This window comes from Quercus lobata, chromosome 4 (genome assembly GCF_001633185.2).
Source record: "Quercus lobata isolate SW786 chromosome 4, ValleyOak3.0 Primary Assembly, whole genome shotgun sequence".
NCBI classification, from domain to species: Eukaryota; Viridiplantae; Streptophyta; class Magnoliopsida; order Fagales; family Fagaceae; genus Quercus; species Quercus lobata.
Genome location: NC_044907.1, coordinates 1,156,883 through 1,166,810, shown reverse-complemented (window position 1 = coordinate 1,166,810; position 9,928 = coordinate 1,156,883). Strand labels below are relative to the sequence as shown.

Genomic DNA, 9,928 nt, shown 5'->3' with positions numbered 1-9,928 from the left:
CTCTAGCCTTTGTCATTCGCCGACGATGTGAGAGAGAGAAAGAAAGAGAGAGAGCTTCTTGAAAAGTGAAGATAGCTCCAGACGAAGTGCTAGAGAAGAAAAGAAAAATGAAAAGTGAAGATAGAGATAAGGAAAGGTGTGGAGGAGAAAAAAAAGAGGAAAAAAGAAAAAGAAAAGAAACATGTGGATGAAAAAAAAATTAAAAAAAAAGAGATAAAAGGGAAAAATAAAATAAAGAATAAGAAATTAAAATTGAGAAATGCTATTATAATATTTTCACAATAAATTTTAAGTAGTTGGTTGTTACTAACTAATAATGATGAAAAAAAAAAATTAAGTGATGTGTTCAAATTAAAATCAGTAATAACTTACCACATATAATTTATTGTGAAAATATTGTAAAATGTTAAGGGCGTAGTACTTCTCAATAAAATTAGATGAATGAAAGAAGATTGAAAAAGAAATATTAAAGAAAGAATGAAGAAATAATATTTAAATAGAATAGAGAAAATGATAGAGGGTCTGTTGGAAAGTATATTTGAAAAAGTAGGTAGACAAAAGCTAAAATGAACTGTTCACTCTCCAAACACTACAAAAATTTGAAGAAGTTGCTGGAGATGCTCTAAGACAGTAGTGTTGGAAGCAAGATGGAGTGAAATTATTATTTTAGAATATTTTGAATAAAATATATTGCAAAATAAAGAGTAAAGCTGAGAGAGAGAAAAAGAGAAAGGAAAGAGAGAGGAAAGCTGAAAGAGAGAAAAAGAAAAAGAATTAAAAAAACTCTAGCATCTTGTTATAGTAGGGTCTCAAAAATGAGATTTTACTGTAGTTCAATGCTAAAATTTTTAAGATTTAACATGTTGCCAAGCTGAGAAGAAACCCGAAAAAGAAACTTTTAAATGACTTGGCATGTTGTGATTGGACTATTAATTAAAAGTTAAAACCCATGAAACAAAGCAATTTGACTATCGACATGTAATAATATTTGCCTCCGCATCTTCTGATTCTGCGTTGCCATGAAACAGACCAATCACTCACCAAGCTCTCTCTCTCTCTAGATCTCTGTTACTTTTTTTTATGTAAGTTTACACTCTCTATCCTTGTTTATGCTATACTATTTATTATTATTATTATTAATATCAATAAGTACTATTTGCATGTTTAAAGCTATATATTTTCTTGTCGACTTAAAACTTAAAAGTCCTCTGCAGCTGGGACACTCTTCCTTCTTCCACTTCATTTTACTTCTGTTCCTATCTTTCTTCGAAACCCACTTCTTCAAATTTGAAGATTTTCTCTTTTGCTTCTTTGGTTTTCTGTCTAAGACAGTTCTCTGTGTATATCTGTGCCTGAGTAATTGAACAAATGCTTCAACCATTTTCAGAGGTACATATAATGGCTTAGTTGAGGTATGCTTTACATTTGGATTTGGAAACACTCCATTATTTCTTTTGTCTCTGTACTTCGTTATTACAGAAATAACAAAAAAAGAAAAGAAAAGAAAAGAAACAATACTATTAGTATTACACTTTGCTTGATACTAAGGAAGGGAACCAAAAGAATAGTAGGTAACTAGATACACAGTTTTTGCCTCTTCTGCCTTTTGATGTTTTTTAATATCTTGAATTTGGGGGGAAAAAAGGGAGTCAAATATTGAGTTATGTATCAGTTGGGTGAAGTTTTTTTTTTTTTGGAATTTCAGGGGCTTATACTTTATATATAGTGAAATTGTGGCAGATCTATAATTTGGATTCAAACTGATGAGTTTGATGGGAGTTTGTCTATTTTGCTTGATTGGTTTTGACTGGTAAACAAGGTGGCTTGAGTTGATATTTGTTGGGGTCTAGAGATGTCAAGTAGAAGGGGGTCTGATCAGCCACCGCCTAGGCGGATTTTGCGGACTCAGACTGCCGGAAATTTAGGAGAGCCAATCTTGGATAGTGAGGTGGTGCCTTCTTCCTTGGTCGAGATTGCTCCAATTCTTCGTTTGGCTAATGAAGTTGAGTCTAGCAACCCAAGAGTTGCTTATCTCTGTAAGTTGCAGTTTTATTTTATATGATTTGAATTGTATATATGCTTGTATGCTTTGTGTATGTATCTACACCTGATTAAGTATCCTCTTTGATCCACTAGAATTAAGAAGTCAGTGGATTTAACATACTTTAAACTATGTTGATTTATACCTTGCTTTGATCCGTATCCAAAAAAGTGAAAGAAAAAAACTTGCTTTGATCAGTTAGCTGTATATATGATGTAGTTATCAGGTCTTCCGTTGTTTTCTGGAGGTAGAACTTACGTTGGAACCAAAATTCACCATCAACAGTATCACATGATTAATTCTCTTAAATCAAACGGACAACTCTTATGATCACTACAAACATAATGACACTCAAAACTCTTATGAACGTAAACTAACCCAGATCCCATTAAATCCAAAGTAAACTTTCTATATCAATTAAAAAACTCACAAAGGAGGCACTCACTATCCCAAAAGCACAATACATCCAATGATGCTCTCTCATTCACACAATTATTCAAAGAAACCCACTCTATGTTCTTCTAAGAGTCTTTTCCTCTCCCCAAGGGCAGCTTGATGTATTTGGGGGCCTAAGGCAAAAATTAATTATTTTATTTTAGATGCAAAATTACAACTAATTAATATAAACTACGTAGAATTTTTTTTTTTTTAAATTTTATGAACAAAAAAAATTTGACAAAATTTTTCATATTTATTGATATGGTAGATTGATAATATTAAGTAAAAAAATAGTGTTAGTGGTAGACTTAGACGAGAACTAGTAAAAGTTTGCTAATTAAACTCTTATTATTATTCTTATTTTTTTTAGAAGTACAACATTCACAATATTTTTTTACAACAGATCCTAGGTTTTAAGTTTTTTTTTTTTTCCTCTCTCTCTTTGAAAATATCACTATAATTATTTTTTTGCCATCAATAACAGGTTGTAACAACCTGCTACTTATCATAATTGTAAAAGTGTTGTAAAAATATTGTAGACATTGCATTTTTCTCTATTTTTTATTTTTTTTCATATGGTAAAAAAATATTATTTTATTTATTGATTATAAATAACCCTATTGGTTAAAATTTGGGAGCCTTTTTTTAACTTGGGGCCTTAGGCGACCGCCTTTCTTGCTCCACTATTCAGCCGGCACTGCCTCTCCCAATGTGGGAGGAGCCTTTATCACCACTGTATATATAAAACTTCACTACATATTCCTTGGCAGAGTATGAATACCTTCCATAGTTAACAATGAATACCAAATTACTTTCTTAACAAGGCATAGACTTTAATCCCACACTAAGAAAATTCAAACCAAGTCAAGTTAGGAATTTGAGGCAAATTCTAACGAAAATTCCACCAAGCAATTCACCTTAATCTAAGAAAGTTTTCGCGAAAAAATTGATCATTTTTTCTACATCCGAAGTTAAAATTGAGTGCGCATATATTAAACCAAAATTGTACAAAAACTCTTTTCTTGAACCACACTAGGGTGAACCTTGAGCTTTGATATCAGTTTGTAGGAATTTTTGGGGCTAGAGAAAGTGCATTAAAAAAAAATCATATAAGACACAAAAATTTAATGTAGTTCGGCCAACTTCATGTATCAATGGGCAATGCCAACCAAAATTTTGTATCAATGATATCACATAACTAATTCTCACAAACCAGACTCACAGACACTCCCACATAATATTCATGGTATTTTCAATCACAAACACGCTCAAAACTCTCACAAACACAAACTAACCCAAATCCCATTACACCCAAAGCAATCTCTCAATACCAACTAACAAAATCACAAACGAGACACTCAGCATCCCAAAACCCCAATGCATCCAAAGGTGCTCTCTCAAATAACAGAAAAATACTCTTTAAAGAAACACACTCCATGTTCTTCTAAGTGTCTTTCCTCTTCCTATGCGTGAGATCCCTTCAGCAAGAAAATATCCATTCTGTCTGTTTGACAGTTTTTCACTTTTGGTAACTCACACTTATACTATTTATATGGTTTTTTCTATAATCAATAACATTTGAGTTTGCTGTTCAATTGCTACGACATTCTTTTCTTCGTTGATTCTATTGTATATCCTAAATAATAAATCACTGCATTTGGTTTTGTCTATTTTTATATGTTATAATATGTCAGAATTTAACATGGCGTATATCTCTTAATGAATAAAATGGGATGCTTTCTGAACTCTGATATGTATCTGAACTCAAATGCATATTTTTGTCAATGCTGGAATTAGGTAGGTTATATGCCTTCGAAAAAGCACACAGACTGGATCCTACATCTAGTGGACGTGATGTTCGCCAATTTAAAACTGCACTTCTTCAACGTCTAGAGAGGGTGAGCTTTAAAATCACTTGCTCGTTAAATCTACTTTTTCTTCTCTAGTAAGCAATATTATTCTAGAAGGATCATGATCAAAGGTGTAACAATTTATATAAAGATTCATATAACTATCATGATTTGCGTTTTTTTTAGTGAATTAGTAATTTCATTCAACTGAATGGAGAAATATAAGAGGAGAAACTGTAAGCACAGTACAACATACTGGCAGTAAAAAAACTGCATACAGAAAAAAAGGAATATGCCACATACCATGGAGAACCCTGTTCGGAATGGAATTTTTCACCTTTTTTCTTGTTTCAGAATGCAATTCTTCATTTTAGTGCTTGCAGCAAGTATCAATATAACAGCATCCATAATGGTCTGCCAAACTTGTCTCACTATCTTCATCGAACACTTAATTAATATAGTCTGCCAAACTCTCTTAGTGAAATGATCACTCAGAAAGTAGGTGACAGCTGCTTTCCAGTTCATTCCTACAATCAGTGCAGAGAATGTCTCCTGTATAACTCCAATTAACCTGTTTGATCCCTGGTTGATAGCTTATTCCTGATTGCAATTTAGTTTATAAAGGAATGATTTGGAATAGATTTTGTAAACCATACCAACTTCAACCAAGAAACAAAGGGGAATTTTGTTCTAAGTGCTTCCAAGTTGCAGTACATTAATATTTAGCATCCATTGAGTCTGCAGTACTCAAAACAATTTTGTGCAGTCTGGGCTGAATAGACAGTGAGTCCTCAGATCTAGCCAGGGGCCAACATGGCAACACCATTTGTCATCTTGAAGTTAAAAAAATTTTATTGTCATTTTGTTTGCCATGTCACAGAGAGCTATATGGTAGTATTCATAATATATATATATATATATATATATATATATTTTTGATAAGTAATAAACTTCATTGAAAAAAGAGAAAACACCTCACTCTAACCAGAATTGGCTGTCAAACCAGACAACATTTCAAACTCGTCTTGTACCTGCTTGATAGTCTCAACTCTCAATGGTGATCTGGTATTTTTATCTCAGATATTGCTTTTGTGTGATGACCGACTTTAAATGATATACATGTTCAGTGCCTTCTATCTGCTTTCTCCTTTTTTTTTCCTTCCATTTTTCATTTTTCTTCCTTTTGGAGTAAAACTAATTTGCTCTACCTTAGAAAGTGTTCCATAATGTTTCAAGATGTCATTACCTTTTGGCTTTAATTCCCTACAATTTCTAATCAAGGGTCTCTCTGAAGAAATATTTATCCACTCTTATTTTATTTTCAGGAAAATGAAACGAGATTGGCAGGAAGGGGGGCGAAGAGTGATGCTCAAGAAATGCAGAGATTTTATCAGGATTACTACAAAAATTATATTCAAGCTTTGCAGAATGCTACTGATAAACATGACCGGTTGGTTCTCTGAGAGAATTGATGTCTTGTTGATTACTTTCTTGGGGGTTGGCTCTAGTGCATTATATTTATTTGATATTAAGTTCATGTTCCTGACTCAGTGCCCAACTTACAAAAGCATATCGAACTGCTTCTGTCCTATTTGAGGTTTTGAAGGCTATTGCAATGTCTATTGAGGTGAAACTGAATGCATTTTACATCTTACTTCTGAATGATATCAAGTTATTGGGACTTTTTGAAAAGAATACTTTTTTTGTCCAAGAACCCTCATGTGCTGTGGTTGCATTTATATATATGGATGTAGTAATTATTTTCTTTTTTCTCTTTTGTTGTGGTAATTGGATAGTGTTTCCCTTTTGATTTTTATTGTAGATTTTGCAAGCTCATGCTAAGGTCGAGGAGAAGAAACAGTTATATAAGCCTTATAATATTCTTCCTCTTGATCCAGATAGTGAAAATCAGGCTATTATGAGATATCCTGAGGTTTGTTCCAGTTTTCTGGTGTGGAATAGTTTATTTTCCTTAGTTCTTGCACACTTGAGTTTGATTTTGAATTATTTATTTGCAGATTCAAGCTAGTGTTTCTGCACTTTGTAACATCAGGGGTTTGCCATGGCCAAAGGACCACCAGAAGAAAGTAAATGAAGACATTCTAGACTGGCTTCAGGCCATGTTTGGTTTTCAGGTGACTTGCCAAATTGTTTGTTGACAATTACTTGGTTTTTCATGTTTAATCAGCAGGCTACTTTCCATTTATTAATATACAGAAAGATAATGTTGAGAATCAAAGGGAGCACTTGATTCTGTTGCTTGCAAATGTACGCATAAGACAATTTCCAAAGCCTGATCAGCAACCCAAGGTCTTATTTTTCTTAGATTGCTTGGGATTTTATTTTTACTTTCTGAGCCAATCTTTAATTTTCCATAACATATGCTACTTTTTGCCTCTTTAGTTGAATGATTGTGCTCTGACAGAAGTGATGAAGAAACTTTTTAAAAACTAAAAAAGGTGGTGCAAGTATTTCGATCGCAAAAGTAGCCTTTGGTGAGGCTTCCTTTTTTTTTTTGTCTTTTTTTTTTATATATATATTTCAAAAATATGTTTTGTTTTGAAGTGCCAAGTGAATTAGTTATAGTGTTGCGTGCAACAGTGCTATACTGCTGCTTCCTTCTGCTGTAGTTGGTACTTAAAAAGCACCTTATTTTCTCTGTTTGGGCATTTCCTATTCTCTTTCATGCGAGTTGATGCTAAACGGTCAGGCACTCATGATTTGATATATTGCTTTTACTTTATGGCTTTTTTAATTGGCAGGTTACCAACAATTCAACAAGAAGTGCAGCAGCGAAAATTACTATACATGGGTTTATATCTTCTTATATGGGGAGAAGCTTCAAACTTGAGATTCATGCCAGAATGCCTCTGCTATATTTATCATCATGTATGTACAGTTCAAATTGTTCCTGAGATTGCAATGAGAGAAAAAAGAATTAGCTTTCTTTTTCATTTCTTTAGGGCTCTAAATCGTAAGGAGATGTATGAGAGATTTAGATACTTATGAGAATTAATTCAAGTGTGGGGATGTTGCATGGAAGTTGAAGGAACCAAAATATCACAAAATTACTTTTAATAATTTTTTACTAGATATTATAAAGAGATTATAACTGAAAAAATATACATAATTTGTTTTTTCATTTGATTTTTGATGTGCTATAGCGAGTAGTTGGGAATGCCAAGGTCATGATGTGAAGGGCTACATGTTTGTTCCTATTTGCAATTTTATCATCTATTGGTAGGAGAGGTTTGGAAGATGTATGCGGGGTTGAATGGGCTGCAAGAGTATGCAAGTCAACTCACTGACTTCGTGGTTTTTTGAAATTACTTTATACAATATGATAGAGGTGCCACCGCAGGCTTTCATGTACTTGGTTTTTGTTGTTCTCATAGACTTCATAGGTAGTGTAATATTGCAAGCTAAGGATTTACTAATAAATATATTAATCAGTAAGCAATATCTAGCTTGTTCAGTCTAAACATTTTGATGAGTATGTACTAATTATGTCCAAATATTTCTCTCCCCTTTTTTTAGGGGAACAGAGATAGAGGTTTTTCTCTTAAAATAATAATTCCATAAATAAACCTTTACAGTTTATTCAAGTAATGAGATATTGCCAAGTGTGTAGTCATTAGAGGTTGGTGGGTTTAAAGTGTGCAGTGATATCATTGTAACAAGTATACCATTACAAATTTCTAAAACGTTGAACCATGGTGTATATCAGAATTTTCCATAAACTTATTTGTAGTAAATCCTGGCCATTACCATGTTTCATACATTCTGCCTTATACTAAAAAAAATTTCTTTAGTTGAGTTGTGGAATTTTGGCTCTCAAACCCAAAAAAAAAAAAAGAATAGTTATGGAGTGGTTGAACTTTGGCCAATTTAAAAGATAAATTATGGATGTTCAGAATAAATTTTAATAGACTTGCTCTGAATTTTCAGGTTCTTATACATGTTTCATATTTATGCTTTTTATGATATTTATTAACTTTTATGATATTTATAGTCTCATTGAATTGGTTACTATCATTGAAAATTGAGTATCTTGATTGATTTAAGTATAATTATTCAGTTGTTGTACTCCAATCTTTATAGATGGCTTTTGAGTTGTATGGGATGCTGGATGGAAGAATTAGTCCAATGACTGGTGAGCCTGTAAAGCCAGTCTATGGTGGTGATGATGAGGCTTTTCTAAAGAAAGTGGTAACTCCAATATATGAGACAATAGCAAAGGTGTTGCTTTTGCACGTTCTGTTGGGTCTATAAAAATGCATTTTGTTCTATTGATATTTGACTGCTTTGTCTTACCATTTATTTTGTGCTTTACAGGAAGCTAAAAGGAGAAGAGGAAAAGCAAAGCATTCTCGGTGGAGAAATTATGATGATTTAAATGAATACTTCTGGTACAATGGGTTTTTTTTTATATTTTTTGTATTTTTTATTATATGAATTTCATATGTACAGATTATTAAAAATTATGTTGGTGTGAATTGTAGGTCAGTTGATTGTTTTCGGCTAGGTTGGCCTATGCGTGCTGACGCTGATTTCTTTTGCCAACCTCTGGAAAAGCTTCGAGCTGACAAAAAGTTTGTATGTTGTAATTTTCGGTTATATGTTGCTTGTTTGTTAGTTTTCTAGTCTTGTTTATGTTTCTTTGAAACATATAAATCTAAATTTATTTCTTTTATTGAAGAAGATTTTTTTTTTTTTTAATGAATCTTATCTTATTTCATTGTAAATTCATGAAATATTGTCCCTTGATGGAACAGGGAATTTTCCTACTCTATCTTAAGCTTTTTTGTACTAAATATGCTTCAAATGTATATCCATACATTCAGGGTATGTTTGGAATGGAAAGAAATGGAAGGAGAGAAGATGAGAGTAGAAATGTAAAAGCTGTGTCTTGAGGAGACGGCTTCATGCTCCTAGTTATATTTGTAATATTTGCCTCTTACAAGTGGCTTATATTGCTGTCCATTACCTACATGTACAAAGACACTACGAGTCTGTTTGGATATCGCCTATTGTTGAAAACTGAAAACACTATAGCAAAATATTTTTTAAATATGTAAATAGTGCCATGAGACCTAGTTTTAAAGTTGATTTTGCTAGATTCCGTACTTGCGGGTCCCGTGAACAATGCACGGGACCCACAGAAATGAAATGCAAACACGCAACTCCAGGCCTAAAACACTATCCAAACTCACACTACCTAGGTGAGGAAAAGTTAGAGAAGAGAAATATAAGGTTGGGGTAAATACTAAACAGGGAGGAATCAGATGTAACAAAAAGTAAAGGCTAGGTTATTGTAATTATTGAAATGAAAAGAGAGGGGATAAGGGAATTGAATCCAAGAAGAAAGAGCCAAAATCCAGGGTTTGGAAGAAAGATATAATGTAAGAGGATAGACGAGCAAAAAAGCCACTTGCTGTAGCCCTAGGTTTTGGAGTAAAGCTTTAGTGGGATTGGAGAACCTTACAAGAACAAGTCCTGAACAAGTTTGAACTAGAGTTCAACAAATCAACAACAAAAAGCAAGGAAACAGTAGTAAGTCAATTGTAACCAGATTAATTTGAGGAACTATTTAGATTAG

General features: G+C 32.9%; 1 pseudogene; it reads left to right on the top strand.

Moving 5' to 3' along the window:
- The first annotated feature begins 1,211 nt into the window (after nucleotides 1-1,211).
- Nucleotides 1,212-9,257, top strand: LOC115983376 (annotated as a pseudogene).
- Nucleotides 9,258-9,928: the final 671 nt, after the last annotated feature.